The sequence below is a fragment of the Peromyscus eremicus genome, chromosome 2 (assembly GCF_949786415.1).
Source record: "Peromyscus eremicus chromosome 2, PerEre_H2_v1, whole genome shotgun sequence".
Taxonomy (NCBI): domain Eukaryota; kingdom Metazoa; phylum Chordata; class Mammalia; order Rodentia; family Cricetidae; genus Peromyscus; species Peromyscus eremicus.
The window spans coordinates 79,850,885-79,864,003 of NC_081417.1; the positions used below are offsets into that span (position 1 = coordinate 79,850,885).

At 51.3% G+C, this 13,119-nt stretch overlaps 1 protein-coding gene across 5 annotated transcripts in view; it reads left to right on the top strand.

Annotated features, from left to right (window-relative positions):
* Positions 1-13,119, top strand: part of Rgs3 (regulator of G protein signaling 3) — a 140,910-nt gene that overhangs the window by 97,748 nt on the left and 30,043 nt on the right. The gene's annotated exons all lie outside the window — the stretch shown is intronic.

The following is a 13,119-nucleotide window of genomic DNA, read 5'->3' on the forward strand; positions in this document are numbered from 1 at the left end:
GATGTCAGCCCTAAGTAGCTGGGAATCAAAGGGATCAAATTTCAGCCTCCCCGCGCTGTGCGCTCCCTCCCTAGAAGTGCATTCTTTTTTCCAGCTCCACTGTTTTCCAGGCTGCCTCCAGATCTCCTGCTCTCCCTCCCACTGCTGGGCTGGCTGAGGGAAGACTGCCTTCTTCCCTGCCTTGCTCTCAGAGGCAGCCATCTTTCTTTCCTTCTTCCGCTCTTAAGGAGCAGAGAACAACCCGCCTCTACACCTTCTCTTACCTTTCTTGTTCTTCCAATCTAGTCTCTGGAGAGGGTCACCTGCCATGCCCCCAGCCGTTCCTAAGTCTTTGGTCAAGTGCAGAATGCATGGTAGTGCTAGGTGATCTGCTGAGCACCGACTGTGAGCCAGGCATGGCATCCACCTCCTGACCTTCGTTGTCTCTTTTGACCCTCCTTAGAGCCTGAGGTGCTATGACAGCCTCTTGAGAACTGACTCCCACTCTACTCAGTTACAGATGAAGACACTGGGTCTTAGGAAAGTTAAACTTGCCTGAGATCACACAGCTAATGTCTGCGCAGGGCAACCCTGCTCAGAGGACCCGCCACAATTATCTGGTTCTCCTGTTTCCTTGCAACCACAGACCACTCTAGTTGAGAAGGACTGGCAGAGCTGGGCACTCACAGTCTTGTTGAAAGGCTATCCCCACGGTCTTGAGCATAAAGCCTGGGTCACAGCTTGACTCTCCTGGCTACATGGGTGGGAATGTCCCTTCCTCCTAGAAATCCTTGTGCCTTTCCATGGGCAGGCTGTTCCTTGACACTGTTGTCCACCTTCAATGTCCCCGATGGCTGCAGTCCCCAGGGACGATCATGGCTCAGCACCTCTTGTAAGACACTTTCTGAGGCATGCCTCAGAGGTTGCTGCCTCCACCCACGCTGTGCTTGCCAGAGGAGTGTGTTCATCCTTAGCATGGTGTACCTACCAGGCAGCTAGTTCTACCTTACTTGCAAGCCTGCAAGCTCCTTGGGAGCAAGTGGAGGCCATCTTCTGTTCTGCTCTTGACTGGCCCATGATGCTCAGTAGATGGTGTAGAACTGAATTCAGCTGTTCAGTGCGACCCTCCCTCTATTCTAGAATGGAGATGTGGAAACAAGATCAAAAAGGGGAAGTGACCTTTCTGCCAGGGTCACAAGCAAACCAGTGTTAGAGCCCTGGGGCCAGAGAGCTCCGTGTTCTTGCTCCACAGCTTTGCAGATACCAACAGGCCCACACCCTCGCTTGATCTATGATGCAATCTGGCCAGGTTTGCATCAGGGCAGAGGGCTAAACCCTATCCCCATGCTCACACAGGCATCCCTGGAGGAACAAAAGCCTGATCAGAACTGCTCCTTGGTCCAGGGCCACTGCCCCTCCCCCACCGTCCATAAGCGCTCTGCCTCCAAGAAAACCAAAGTAGGATTCAGAAGTCCCAGACTTGAATACTGACTTATCTCGTACTTACTGTGTGACCTTGGACAAATCACTTCACCTCTCCGATCATCTGTTTCCTTACTTTAATAAAAACCAAACAAAACAAGGAAGCTGACTACAGGTGGTCTCCAGGGCCCACCAGAATGCAGACTAACCATAGTGATTGTCTGTTGTAGAGTAGTTACACCCTTCAAAAAGCAGGAACCAACTCAGATTCCTTATCATAGTCACTGTTCCGGGGTTACAGACCCATACCCAGACGGTTGACACTGAGGTTCAGAGGGAAGGATGGGCAGCAGTCAGTGCCTCGGGACTCTGGGAATGAGTTAAAGGAAGAAGGAAGGCGCCTGTCTTAGGCTTCGCCTTGAAACGGGAGAGCACGCGTGAGCAATAGTCAGGGTTAATATTCTTCACTCCCTCGTCGTACAGACGAGTGCTAGTCAGCTCGTACCAGAAGAGGGCCTAGTCACAGGCACCTGTGTAAGAACCCTTTTCCTACTTCCTCTCCATCCCAATGTTCCTCTTCCAGGCTGCCCTGGGAAGCAGCTCCATTGGTCTCCCAACCAGATTCCTCTCGGGCCCTCTGCCCTTCACTGTGCTCAGTGTGCCCTGGACTCTTGCTTGACTTCATGCATGTTTGTGTGCACATGTATTCTTCAACCAGCCCTCCCGCCCGCTGAGTCTCAGGCTTACTTTCCAGGAGAGCTGTTGGTGATCAGTTTGCCGCCTTCCAGTTTCCAGTGTCTTCTGCAGACCTTCTCAGAAGCATCTGCCCATTGCAGCCAGGAGCTGTCAATCATTGCTCAGGCAAAGCAACACGAGATACATTTTGCTATAGAGGGTTCTTAATGCCATTATTACAAGAAAACAGTGTTCTAGTGGTCTGCCTGGTTGGGACATTAAGGGTTGTGTAGGCTAGCCGAGGAGGTGGACCACCACTTAACGGCAGTCTACTATGGGAAAATTCATTCTGAGACTCAACATTCAATTCCTAGAAGTCTTTGGGAACATAATCCAACATATATATCTTAAAGTGGAGAACATAGTGTGTATGCTGAATAACTGGAATTTTGGTCAAACCGTAGGATCCTTGAATGTGGAACTGAAAGCCTCCCTTGTCCCCCAGGGAGATCAACAGCTTTACAATCAGATTTGTAGAGAAAGAGACCAGGATAGAGGCTAGAACTTGGCCAAGGGCACAGAGTCAATGACTTGAAGGTCTGCCAGAGGGGATACGGATGGCCTTAGAAAGCAGTGTTCTTTTCGCTTAGCAGATATGTTGTCATTGGGAAGTCCCCAACCTGGGCCATGATGGGAACTGAGCAGCTAGCCCCAGTGATGGGCTGACAACATGGGGCATTATCTGGTCAGCAGGCATGTCTACAAATTCCGGGCACGTTCTGGCTGGAAGGGAATGAATGGGCTGCTGTGTTTTACCTGGAGCTGGGCCGTGTGTGGAGTGTGGCGGGGGCTGGCAGAGACACTCTGCTTCCTGTGGACGGTTCTAAAAATAGCAGTGGGAACATTGCTGAGGGGAAGGGGAGGGGGCTCCTTGGGAGCTGGGTGGGGATGCCTGGCCCCTTCCTCTTCCTGCCAGGCCCTGTGCGAGGAAGTCCTCCAGGTTCACAGAATTCAGATCCGGGAAGGTCCAGGAGCCCTCTGTCCTCACCTCTCTCCTCGCCCACACTAGCAGGTCCTGGAGGCCCAGAGCTGAAAAAGGACTGTTCAGTAGTCACCAAGCCTGGGGACCAGGTTCCAGAAGGTGGGCTCATTTCCTTCCTGCTCTTTCAGAGGGCCACCTCAGGTCTCATGAGGCTTCTCTTGTGGCCTTGGGTGCTCAGGGCCTGGGAACTCTTGGGACCGGATGTGGTCTGCCTTCCTGAGAGCCGCCTGCCAGGCGAGGAGCCCCCCAGCTAGCCTGCCCTGTTCGCTGACCTCAGCCGGCTGGCCTTTAGCACCTTCTTTTCCCTTTGCTGGTGTCCCTTCCTTGCTGTCCCCTTTTGTCACTTCCTGCACTATCTTGCAGAGAGCCAGCCTGGAGGAGAGAGGACCTCAGGGCCCTGGCACTTTCTCTGCCCTTCCTAGGGACAGGCAAGGGCAGCTGAGGGTCCTGCGGGACTGTAAAATGAGGCAAGGTCCTGGGCAGCCTGCCTCCACTGCCCTGTGATGACGGAAGGGGATGGATGCAGGACATCTCTTACCATGCCTGGCGAGACTAGGTTCCCAGTGAGAAAAGCAAACATGGAGGGAATTAGTAGTGATCCATGGTGGACTCTCCATGACCCTCCACCACAGTGGCACGGTATTATTTGTTTGGTGCAGTTGATTTTGTCGTTGTGAATAATTCCTGTAATTGATGTTTTTCGTGGAGAAGACATTTAATACAGATGAACGAGGAAATAAAACAAGGTTCACCCTTTGCAGTTAACTATTATTAACATTTTGGGGTGCACTCTGTCAGAAATTTGTTTCTCACACATATTTCTTGTTTGCAAGTTAGGGTTACTTCTGGGTACAGTTTTTTTTTTTTTTTTTTTAAATCTGCCTTTTCCCACTTAACAGTGTAGTGGTATATCCACATTTCCTGCTAATAAATGATGTTCTACAATACCGCTTTTAGAATATTCATTTCATAGGAGAAATCTGCAATATTTGAATCATCTTTAAGAGTTAGGTGCTTGGCTACAAAACCCTGAGATAAAAATCCTTAGCAACATAACTTGGAATCCCCCAGCATCCAGTTCATGCCTTAGTATATTGTCTGACTCTCAATAAATATTTATTGACAAAGATTTTGTTGGAATTAATTTGGGGCAATTAATTTCTGGGTCAATGAGGTGCGTCGGTAGAGTGGGTTCTCGCTCCAGTAGCTGACTTACTTTTCAACATGGCTGTGCAGATTTCCATTGCCACCTCAATTGGAACTGCTCATCTTGTTTGGCCTCAGTTTCTGTCTCTGTTTCTATGTCTCTGTCTCCATCTCTCTCTCCCTAGTGCTAGGGATCAACTCAAGGCCTTGTGCATACTAGGTAGACTCCAGTGTGAGATTTCCCATTTTTAATAGCGGAAGTCCTACTTCCCAGGAAGCAGACATCTTAGGAAGAGAATGACTATTTCCCTGCACCCTCAGTGGCACTATATATTGTTAAATTAAAAAATTGTTTTTAGACTTATTTATTTATTTATTTATTATTTTTTATTTATTTATTTTTTTTTTTGGTTTTTCGAGACAGGGTTTCTCTGTGTAGCTTTGCGCCTTTCCTGGAACTCACTTGGTAGCCCAGGCTGGCCTCGAACTCAAAGAGATCCGCCTAGCTCTGTTTCCCGAGTGCTGGGATTAAAGGCGTGCGCCACCACCGCCCGGCAGATTTATTTTATGTGTGTATGAATGTGCGCCTACATACATTCCCCCATGCTTGTAGAGGGCAGAAGAGGGTGTCAGATCTTCTGGAACTAGAGTTACAGATGGTTGTGAGCTGCCATGTGGGTGCTAGGAAACAAACCAAAAACTCTGTAATAGCAACAAGTGCTCTTAACTTCTGAGTCATCTCTTCAGCCCCTATTATTCCATTAAAAAATAAAAGGGCTCCCTTTGATTCCTGGAGTCCCTGGACATGTATTTACATGCCCTTTGGTCATTTAATCACCTCTTGGGGCAATAGTCTCTTCAAGTCTTTTGTCTATTTTTTTTTCCTGTTGAGCTGTTAATAGTTGAATTGTTCATTCACAAAGATCTCTTCATATAAAAGGATGTTTGTGTACTAGTCTTTCCTTTGAAGTTCTACACCTTGACTTTAGTTGGCTAATATTTTTGCCTTCCTGCTTTCATTCACATATTTCTGTATCAGGCACCACAGCAGTCCTGTAGGAATTTGTCCTCCCCTTCTACAAGCTGCCCTAAGCCTGTCAGCTGGCTCACAACTCCCTTTGATTTTCTCTGTAGCTCCTAGATGAAATCATTTGCAGCGTAGCTTCTGATGGTCATGGTTGTAAAACACTAGTTCCATTGAGTTATAAGTCCCCTTTAACTCCTGGTTATGTCAGCAGTCAGGAAATCTCCAAACGTCCTGGCTTGCCACTTTCTAATGGCACACCATCTTACCCTTGACTTCCGGGCTTCCAGTCGCTGTGCGGAGCTGTCTTGAAGCATTTTCTAAGAAGCGTCCAAGGGTGTTCCACTTTCTTGGTTCTCAAAAGTCTGGAAATGTTTGCCGCTCTGCTAGAGTCAGAGCTTGCTTGAATAAAGGACTCTAGATCAAGGGTCCTTTCTTCCAAGAGGCCCGAGTGGGGTCCTTGCTCTCCTGTCTTTACACACACAAAGAGCATGCTTGACATGGCTTTCTCAGATCCCCTCATGAAAACAGCCAGGTTTCTCTTCCCCATCTTTGAGAAATGTTCCCAGAACCCACTCAGCTGTTCTCTTTCGGCGATGGTTCCCCGTCGTAACTCCCTAAGCCATTTCAGCCTAGACACCCATCTTTTCTCTCAGCTCAAAGACATTTTCATTAAATGTCTTTGGAATTGCGTTCTGTGTTCAGTTGCCACTTCCTGAAATCTCTACTGCAAATAATAATTAATATTATTATTTGTGTGCCTTCCTTCTGCCGTAGTATGTAACCTGTACAACACTGTTGTTGTTCCCACTTTATTACATTTTTTTTTTCATTCGGAGAAGTTTTACTGATAGTAACCCAAACTCAGGACCAGCTCAGATGTCCTTCAGTGGGGAAAGGTTAAAGTAACTGTGTTGCACCCAGCCCACAAAATGCCACTGGGTCAGGGTTTTCGTTGCTGTTTAGATACCTGAGAGAAACAATGTAAGGGAGGAAAGATTTGTTCTGCTCACCGTTTCAAGGGGTTCCATCCCTCATAGAGGGGAGGGTGTGGTAGAGAGAATGGGGGGGGGCAAAGTCAGGGAGGGGGACAGAAGAGGGGGAAGAAACGAAGGAACGGGGAGGTTACCACACTCTAATCCCTGCCTGTCAAATCCAACCCCCAGAACCGAGATTGACCCTAGCACTGCTCGGTGCTGACTGCAACCAATAGTGAGACCCTTGGGAGCCTAGAATGATGGACTGAGTTACTGAGGGATACTGAGGCCGAGGGGCGGGGCACGTCTTTCAAAGGTTCTCCAGTGAATTTAGAGTTAGGAATCATCCACCCTTTTGGTCTCTGCCTCCCTTCTCAGGCATCATCTCTGTCCCTGGGATGCCTGCATGGTCTTCTAGCAAGTCTCCCTCTGTGTCCTCCTGCCCCCTTTGACATCTCTCTAAACAGCAGCAAGGATGACTCTTTCTGTTGAACAAATCTGGTCACTTTCTTGCTGCCGAATGTTTGTTGAGTGACTGCACGAATGAGCAAACAGTTTTAGTGCCTGGTGTTCGAAGGACCAGTGATGTATCAGTCAGGAATTCACCCGCTGCAAGCGACCCAAACCCACTCCAGTGAGCTGCAGCCCGCAGATGGGATCCGCTGGGTTATGGAGGGCAGCAGCTTTTGTGTACAGTCGGTTGGACTCAGGACCTTGACCAATGTCACCAATAACCAATTTCACCCCGTCCACTGCTTGGTTCTACCTACTTACGTGTTCATTCCCTCAGTGGTGGCCGTAGATTCCAGGAGAGCCAGGTTATGACTTTAAGGCGTGACTCCCTCATTTCAGCAACAGTGCTGGGCCCCGAGTCCCACTGGCCCTTGTAGGATCATATGCTCATCTCAGTCACTGAAGGATGTAGAATGGGTGAACAGGCTGACTGAGGCCTACAGGGGTTCCCAGGCCCATGTCTGGAGTCATTTGACTCACTGGAGTTGAGTATGAAGGAAGGAAGTGGAGGCCCTCTGATGACTAAGAAAGGTGAATGAAGGCTGGTTAGGCAGACTCTCAGGCATCCGCCAGCACGGTCCTCATCGCCACTGAGAGCTGTCAGTCTAGTGTGGTGCAAGGACAGCTGGGGGAGACACGGACAGCAGCCGATTCTGAGTAGCATGTGAGGAATCAGCTTTGGTCGGGACAGAGGGCTCTGCATGGGTGTCTGGTTGGCCTGGTCAAGGATGTTAGGAGAGGGGGCAGGGACATGAGAAGGCTTGTTCTAGATGAGGACATTAAAACAGGCCAGTGTCAGTGCAGGAATGAGGAAGATGAAGGGAGCATGAGATAAGGCTGGAGGAGGGTTGGGGTGAGGCCGTGGTGCCACCCCCTACAGCCCTGTGACAAGGACTTTGAGCTTGGCTCCAAGGGCAGCAGCAGCCGCTGGGGCTGGGTTTGTGTGGTAGAGAGCTCACGGTGGCCACCTGAGGAGGGAGCAGGGAGCCTTTTGGAGTTGTTGTCCTTCCACCCTGCCAAGGAGAGAGGTTGGTGGCTTAGATCAGAGCGGAGACACTGTCTCAGATGGATAGGAGGTGAGACCTACATGCCTTGGTGATTGGTGGATGGAGGGGCTAAGGAAAAGGCTCCCACTCAGGCACACAACTCAATGCTGGTTGTACACCGAGTCCCAGGAACAGTGGAGAAGAGGGAGTTTCGATGACCAGCTTACACGGCCTACTGAAGGAGGTAGTGTGGGTCCCAGTTAGTGAGTTCTCACAGAACAAGGCTGGTTTAAACCAGAGCCTCCAACCCTATGAGGCAGGGCCCTTTGCAGAATGCTCGCTGGTCGTGATTTGTTACACCTGGCCTGGCCTGTACTCCATTCAGTGGGACGTGTCCTTTGAGCCCATGCTCAGATGTAAGGCTTGTCGTGGGAGTTTCCAAACCCTCTCGGATTTACTCCTTACCACACCGCAAACCTGTGATGAGTTAGGCCCCTGTGCCACTCTGCAGACTAAGTTTTGAGGGGACTGATCTATTCCAAGCCCAGTGCTCATCTCGGAGACAGGACCCCCGAGGCTCGGAGAAGGGGTTGCCTTCGCTTCTGAAGGTGGCAGCAAGGTTATCAGGTCGCCGCAGTCTTTTCTGCAGACCTTTTGCTTTGATGGCCCGAGCTCAAGCCCAACTGTCCAAGCAGAGGGCCGGCCGGCCCCTGGGGGAGTGCAGGAATGAACTACTTCTGGCAGCAAACGGAACTGGAACGTCACAGTCCTGGGTCTCCCCACGGTTCAGCCTGCAGCCCAGCACTTCCCAGGAACTCAGGCTGTCAGAACACAAGCTGGCCCTGGAGCAGAGAGAAGCACAGTGGGGTCAAGGATTGCTCCCAAAAACTTTAAACTCTTGGGCCAGCGTGTGGACAGTTCGGGTGGAGCCAGGGAGGGAGATGGCACGGTGCCTGGCCATGCTGTGCGGTGACAGCCACCCAAGGTCAGGCCAGCGCTGTGCATGTGACAGCAGAGCATGTTGCAGGCAGGATGCAGAAGCTAGCTGGGGCTGCTGGCAGCTCTCCGGGATAGCTCCAGGGGGTGGCCTTTGGCTTCCTACTTACAGCCTACGGGCTTCTTGTTTGGGTGGTTGGGAGCTTTGTTACTGTGAGTGGGGCCGAGTCTGGTATGCTGCTGGAGGTCGCTGAGGAGGAACAGATGGCAAAGCAGACGGACGTTAGGAAGCATCAGGTGAAGGCAGTGTGTGCAGTTAGGAGCCCGGGTCTCAGAACTGCTCCTCTGGACTCACCCCCAAACCAGCTTTCATGTACGAGACAGTTGATTCTGGAGCCAACTGTGAATGACCAGGGTCTGGGAAGACAGATTTAGATTGCCCCAAATACAGTTTAATGAGGTTTTGTTGTTGTTGTTGTTGTTGTTGGTGGTGGTGGTGGTGTTTTCCTCCAGTAAAGGAACAGAGAAAGTCATAAATCAAAGCTCTTTTCAAATGCATGGGTAGAAACGTCAGGTAGGCAGGTTATTGCACAGAAGGGAAGTCTCTGCCGTAGGCCTCGGCTGCTGGATGCCCTCAGCCTTTAGATTGGTGACAGCCAGTACTCTGTTAGTACATTCCGAAAGGCTTCACCTGATAGAGTGGACAATGGCTGGCTGTTAAGGGGAGGAACAATAGCCCAAGATAATTTGGTTCCAAGAGCTTCAGCATTCCAAATCTCCACACTTACGGGAGTTCCCATCAGTCATCAGCCTTGTAGAATTTTTTTTTTTTTTTTTTTTTTTTTTAACACTCTCTCTTTCTGGGAACTTCAGTTCATACCATGTCACTTTTTTTTGTGCCTCACTGTCTGGACCCTTCAGTAGTGCAGGCTGTTCACATTCCGCTGTCCATAAATGCTAGTGATGGCCAGCTGTCAGCCCACTCGGGCAACTGTTAGGCCCTCCCGTTAGCCTTCAACAGATATGATCACAGTGAACTTCCTGTTGACACCAGCCCTCCCAAGGAGTAGGCACAGACGCAACCTGTTCCATGCAGTCCTGAGCAGTGGGTGTGACAAATGTGGGCACTGATACTCCAGGCAGGGGCTGGCCTGCCGTGTGCTTGCCTCGAGGGCCCTAACAGCAGGGCAGGTGGCGTTCTCTCCTCCTGCTTACAGAGCCCTGTACCTGCTCTTCCTGGTAGCGTAGGCCTTGTTTGGAGGACACATGCCACAGGCAAGAGGGTGGAAGAAGACAGAGCACGCATGCTCAGGCTCCTGGTGTAGGCTCTGGAATAGAGGCTCCGCAGGGTTTGAAACCATACATGACAGTTTCTTGGCTGGCCCCACGGTAGGGAGGGCCTTTCTGCACAGAACTAGTAGACTCCCCCACCCCTAACCATGAGCCCCCAGTGAGTGATAGCCCAGAACTCCCTAAGTGGGCCGGCACACACTGAGCTTGACTTGGTGTGGGCATGTTCAAATGTCATCGTCCAAACCCTCTTTCCTTATTGGAATCTGCAGGGACAAGGGCTTCTGTCTTCACACGGCTCGCGACAGGGCCTTGGGAACACAGACTCAGATGAACTGGGCATAACGCATCGGGGGCTGGAAGGGAAGGTACACAGAGCCTTGAGGCAGTGAGTGTTGCGGGGGCCAGCCTGTGTCTGGCGATGTGCTCTATCTTCAGGGTCCTGCTGTATTTCCCTAAGGCTCTCTCTTGAGCTATCATGGCCCCTTAGTGGACTTCTTAATTTCTGCTTACTCATCTGTGAAATGGGGATATTAGAAATCATGCCTGATAAGGTCCTGAGGATTTAATGAATCAGTCGGAGGGGCTCCCACCAGTGACTGTGCAGACGCAGAAGATCAAATGAGTATTTGTTACACAAAACATACGCATCAGCTAATGGGACTGGGCCCTGAGTGTCTAGGCGCCGACCCCTGTGCCCATAGGGCACATAATGTCGCTGTTCCCTGTGTCTCCATTCCTCCCACAGTGACAGTGCCATCACTGATGTTAGGCTGATAAGTACTGGGCTGCGGTCCGTGGAGCACTAGACAGTCCGAAATCCTTGCTCCTAGCCCAGCCACACAGTTGCTCGGTTTCCTTGGGAAAGTCAACCTCTCTGTACCTGCTTTTACTGGCTCCAGGTGGAAAAGCGATGGTAAAGGATTCCCAAAGGCTGGCTCTCCAGAAAAAGTAGCTTGGCTGAAGTGACTCTCTGGTCCTGGGGTAGGCTATACTTTGAGAAGGGCATTGGCTTTGCTGTTGGTGTTGGGGTAATGGAGAGGCAAGAGGCGGTAGCTTCCCTGGGCTCCCCAGGAACTAGATGCTCCCCTAGTCTGTCTTGGCTGGCTCCTCGGGGCTCCCCAGGAGCTAGATGCCCCCCAGTCTGTCTTGGCTGGCTCCTCGGGGCTCCATCGCTTCCTCTGCATGCCACAGTCCAGCACATTAATGAATGAGTTCTGAGCCTAGAGTCCTGGGTTGATAGAGCTGTGTTGCCCCTCATAGTACGATGTCTGATTATGGCCTCATCCATCCGTTCCGATGGCTGCCATCCATCCATCCGTTCTGATGGCTGCCATCCATCTCACACATTGGATGTCAGCTTTATGATTGCAGAGCCCAACCCATGCTGTCCGTAGGAATGACCTTGGCTTCTTTTATTGCCCACAAGATGAGCACTAAGTATAGTTTTTAAGTAACCAGTACAAGGGTGTTTCACATCATCAACCCTGCTAAGGATCCTCTCACAGCCACGTGCTCATGTGTGCTTGTGGGTGTGAGAGACACAGATGGGCAGGCAGGGTCACATCCAGAGATACCTTCAGGGAGAGGGAGGGGCCAAGATACCATGCTATGCTCTGTTCTAGGGTGCGGGGGTGGGGGGGTGGGGGGGGTGAGGTGGGGGGGGTGAGGTGCCGAGAAGACAGGAAGGCGGGGCTCCTTCTGCCCAGTTCTATGTGAGCTTCCACCTTAGGAGCTTTCTGCTGAAGTGGAGCAGCATGGGGTGGGCTGCCAGCCTGACTCGGGGAGCACTGTCCACAGAAGGGCACAGCCAGGCTTCGGGGTCCAGCGCGGCGAGGGCCCAACTGCTGCTTGCGGTAGTGGGGAAACGCTGTGGTGAAAAGTGGGTAACTCAGAATCTTCAACCCCGGCCCGCACAGCCACTAAGCTGTGAGCAGGCTCTGAAGCCAGGGTTCTTCGTGTGTGAGGAGTGTAAGAGACCCCATCATCCGAGCTGCGGGGGAAGATTGAATGGACTAATACAGGCGAAGCTCTAAGCACAGGGCTTGGGCACAGAGTCTGTGTTCAGAAGAGGGGAGCCTAGAGTCAGCTTTTAGAACATTGTGGGCCGGGCGGCGGCGGCGGCGGCGGCGGCGGCGGCGGCGGCGGCGGCGGCGGCGGCGCACGCCTTTAATCCCAGCACTCTGTGAGTTCGAGGCCAGCCTGGGCTACAGAGTGAGTTCGAGGAAAAGCTCCAAAGCTACACAGAGAAATCTTGTCTCAAAAAAAAAAAAAAAAAAAAAAAAAAAAAAAAAAAAAAAAAAAGAAAAAAGAAAAAAGAAAAAAGAACATTCTGGCTTCTGAAGATGGGCAGCTTTCAGCCCCATTCTACAGATGAGGAAACCAAGGCTCGGAGAGCAGCAAGAACTTCCTCAGGGAAACCTAACCGGCCTGGGCTGGGACTAGAATTGGTCAGCTTTGTCTCTCGTTGAGATCACACTGTCTCCTCTCTCTCGGTTGATGTCACGGGCACTTCTTGGCCACTGTGCTGTGGAGAGGAAGCTTAAGTCCTCTGTCTATCTCAGATTCCTCAGAGTTTGGTACACCGGGTGCCCCATAAAAGCACGTGTTTCCAGCTAAGCTGGACAATGTTGTGAGAAAGACCGAGGCCACCATCCCCGGCCCCTGAGGGCAGCTACATTCTCAGTCGGCTGTGCTGACTGCAAGACCACTGGGACAGCGCGGCACAGGGGTGGGGGTGTGACAGGGGAGACTTGATGATTGGCTGGGTCTTGCTAGGGAGTGGCAGCCTCGGCTTTGCACTGCCCCAGCCCTGGGAGACCTCAGAATGAGTGCAGGGCTCAGGGTGGAATCCACTGAGGATCCCAGAGTCAGGGGTGCTGCTAGGAAGGATGGGCACCCCTCCCCTCCGGACCTGGGGAATGGGCAGCCAGGGACCCAGGGATGACAATTTTAATTGAGCACAAGCCAGACTGTAACTAGCGCACACTTTCTGCTAAAGGATTGGCCAGCGGAGGACTCTCTTCTTGAGACATCCTTGGGGGAAAGTGGTTGAGGAAAATCACAGACTTTTCTATTTGATGGAAGCGAGAGAGTCAAAGCCTCTCTTCTGAGTGGTGGTGGCCGGCT